This window comes from Rhea americana, unplaced genomic scaffold, assembly GCF_003343005.1.
Source record: "Rhea americana isolate MKP2758 unplaced genomic scaffold, rheAme1 scaffold_167, whole genome shotgun sequence".
Taxonomy (NCBI): Eukaryota; Metazoa; Chordata; class Aves; order Rheiformes; family Rheidae; genus Rhea; species Rhea americana.
In genome coordinates this window covers 240,861-244,821 of record NW_028185783.1, presented here as the reverse complement: position 1 = coordinate 244,821, position 3,961 = coordinate 240,861, and positions in this window count along the sequence as shown.

Below are 3,961 nucleotides of genomic sequence, written 5' to 3'. Positions count from 1 at the left end.
GCCAGACTAGGGATGGGGCCAGAGCGTGGCACAGCCTCCTGGCCCAAGCAATTAGGCTTCTTGTTTTCAAATGGGCAGTTTGGGGGCAGAAGAGGGGTGCCGGCATGGTGGATCTTGGATGAAGCAAGGTGACAGCTGGGGCATGCACCAGTGCAGGAGCTCAAGAGCACGCCAGCATCGTCGAGGTCAGGCACAGCCCTTATTATCTAGCAGCCAAACAGAAAATGAAGATTTTAGTGCTGCCATAAGGACCAACTTTCCCCCCAAACATGCCCCAAAGCTCTACTTTCAGGCTGTTCATGTCACATTTTTCCAGCCTGTATTGAGACAAAGATAGATCTCATCAAGTCTCATGGAGAGTTCCATACTAGGAGTACTGGAAGATCACTGGTGAAAGATTTTATGGGCTAACCCCACACTAGGTTAGGAGGAGGCATTTTTTGTAACTATTTACATCCCATAATAGAGATATGTTTTTTAAGGGGGCAAGTAACAAGATGACTTTGCTGAAAAGTCTTCATTATTTCAGGAATTCAGTCTTCTGCTGTAGTTTTGCCAGAAGTAAAGCTCAGCCCCCAGGAGGAAGCACGTTCCAAAACACTATCAGTACTACAGTGCCGTAGAGGAATTGCCTATTTTAGGATTTTATACAAGTATGAAATAATTGAGGAAGCTTTTGGCATGTGCAAGTACTTCCCCAAAAAAGAGCAGAAATGAAGTGTCCAGCTACACTTTGATGCGAGCCTGCCAGGGCCCTCATTGCCCTTCCTGAGGAAGGAACATAATATAGGACTTAGACCCCCATTTGGCAACAGACTGAAAGCCCTGTTAGCATAAGGCTAGTAACAGGCACACCACTGGGTTAATTTATAAATGTTAAAGCTATTGAAACAGAGTCAAGTAACAGCTCTTTAACAATGTGATACTACTATATAAATAAAACTAATAAATTCTTAGAGTCCAACAGAAAAATACTGTTTGCAGCCCAGTTGTTGCTAGCAGAGCTGTGACATATTTTCCCTTTTTTTCCAAAGATTATTTTAACTCAGCTATAAACATTTCTGATGGTGATATCTGTAAATATGAGACATGTTAAAATGGTATTGTGCTGCTAAAGGATACAAAAGTTATTTCAGTCACACCACTGTGTGGGCTGGCCCTCTCTCYGTCTCTTCCAAATGCCTTGTTCAGATATAGTCATGGAGATCTGCACTTATCGTTTCTCAGCATGCAATGGTACATCTTTGAAATCAATGTGAGCTTTGCCTTTAATTTGCCTCAAAACTTTGCCTTTTGGCAATAAGGCAAAGCAAGTGAGAGAATACTTCTCTGAGCTCCCACTTCACTGCTGGATATCACAACTTACTAAAATAGTTCTAGATAATTGTCTTAGAATTGCCCTTACTGAACTATTTAATGTTAAACTCAACCCTTTTCCCCTGGTAGGTATCAGGAAGTCCTCAATAGGTTTCTTCTTGTTTATCCGCCATGATCTGATATTAAGAGGAACAGAAACTGGGAAAAGCTTCAGCTGAGAAGAAAGAAAATAGAGTAGAAAAAAGGGCTGCTATTAAAGGAAATTGAGAGCTGTATATTGCCTACACCAATTTTCTCCTTTTTTGCCCTTCTAAACTCTAATTTCTCTAATTTTAAATATTTGGATTCTGATGCACTTGTCTGTTTATCCACTGACCTGTTAATATGAACTACATGGAAAATGCTGGTTTAATGTACAGCATTGTGTTTCTCAAAATGAAACCAAACAGCCAAGTTTGCCCATCTTTGCTTTATGGTATCATCTATTTAGCTAATTTTTCTCTTCATGTGACAACAGGCTATTTATGTGTCTCTATTAATCAGTTCTACTACTTGTGGTCTTTTTTTTCATTTCAGCTGAGTTTTTAGATGTGAAAAGTCTTTCTKTGAATCTATTTTCCATTTTATTGAAAGGGCACTTAAATATGAACATCTAGGCGTTTTCAAGTATAATTTTGTATATTTTCTTTCCATTCCTGCCTGAAGTCTCCAAAATATTTTAGCCATGCTTTTATGGTATGTGTTGCATGTAATGAAGAAAAGAAGATGAAAGAAGTCAGGAATTTACAAGCCCAGTTGAGCAGACACATCTTAAAGATGTTTTCTATACTATATGATCCCTCCCAGGTATTTTATGGTACCTAGTTACAGCCAGGGTGTCATTGTCTTGAGTGTTGTTCTAGCTTGTACTGGTGCCACACGTTTGGCGAAGGTACAGATCTTGCTCTTGAGCATCTGTGTCTCTGAAATAAAATATAWTTTTATCTTTTCATACAATCCTGAATTGAATGAGGTTACTGGATAGAGAGCTTTATTCTCTGTAATTCACTCAGGCAAAGCTTGCTCTGAAGGAGGTGCGATAGTGGACRCAGTTACAGATGCACATGAGGTTTCTATATAAGAATGCTGCATATTTTAGTCTYGATTCTGCGACTCCTGTTTATCTCAGTAGCCCACGGAGGCATCGTGGCAGCCAGCACTGGGGTTGGCTTCAGCTGTCAGGAGATTTGTGTGGGCACATCATGCTTTGCTTTGGGGATTTTTTTTTTTTTAATTCTGCAGTGAATTGCAATACAGTGCATATTCTTTCCTGGGAGAATTTTATCTATCCTTTCCCAACATATGTCAGGAGCAGAAATCAGTCATGAAAGGACTTAGCAGAACCCACCTGGCATCAACCACACTAACAACCACGCTTCGGAGCAGTCGCATTAGCAGCTGCCATTGGCAGCGGACAAGCTGCACGAAGGGTGAGTTTCAGTGTAAGCCCTAGAACTAACCAGCAGCTTGCTCCATCACCCTCAGAAGTGTAGCTGCTGTTTTGTTGTTGTTGCTGGTGTTTTCAGAGCAAAAAGGAACAAAAAGGGCCTGAGTCAATTGGCCGCAGTGTTACAAAACATTTGTTTTTCTGGAAATGTTACACTGACAACATCCTGTAGTTTCACTGAGGCAAACATTTCACTGATTAAAGAAGCACATAAGCAAACAGCCYAGTTAGGTAGTCAGAAACGTTTATGAGACAGAAATCTTTGAAACTGTACCTAAAACATGCACAGATGTTTCCAGCTGGGTAGCATACTCTGGAAACACTCAGGAGACTTATTACTCTCATCTGTAAAAAGACATTTCTCTTTGCTAAGCTACATTKTGGACCCTGCTAAATAGACTAAGGCCTATTAATTTATCAGATACAATCTACCCCTCTCATGCCACCTCTGACTAAAGCCGTTCAGGTTTCCAAATACAAAAGTTTGTTTTGGGGCAAGAATATCACTGTATTTTTTGTTTTCCATACTTCTACCGTGAGGAGATAAGAACGGAGCTGAAGAAGAAAGCTGAAGTAATTGGACTGAWCTTTATTTCAGACAGCTGAAAAGGAACTTGCTGAAGGTGTTTCAGAGGGAAAGTACTAGCGGGGATGGATGGAGGTAGTTGCCATCCTGTGACAATCTAGTCTTCATCATCCAAAATACCTGTTTCCTATTTCTCTACGATTTTTTCAAAGTTAACATGAATTAAGCTATTATTTAACTATTACACCTCAGTTACAAATTMCTAGACACGCAGAGGCGTAGTCTTGGAGGTTATGACAGCAGCTCCTTGARCAGTTGCAGTTAGGGAGAGTCATTTTTTCAGTGCAGGTGAAATTTGTACTCCATCCTTCCCATACAGGCACTTCTGGAGGCTGGGATTGTGTTATCTCTGCTGGAGCTTCTATTGTATTTGAAGCTAACCTGGARGTCCCTCAGTCTCAGAATAAACCACGTTTCCTGATCTATCAATCATGTTTGGTTCCCTCCTTTAGCCCTTTCAATATTCCTCCTTGATCTCAGACTCCGGAAGTGGACACAGGATACCAAAAGCAACATTAACACAAAACCACCCTCAGCTGTTCTCCGGTACCTAACTCCCAAATTTTGCAAGC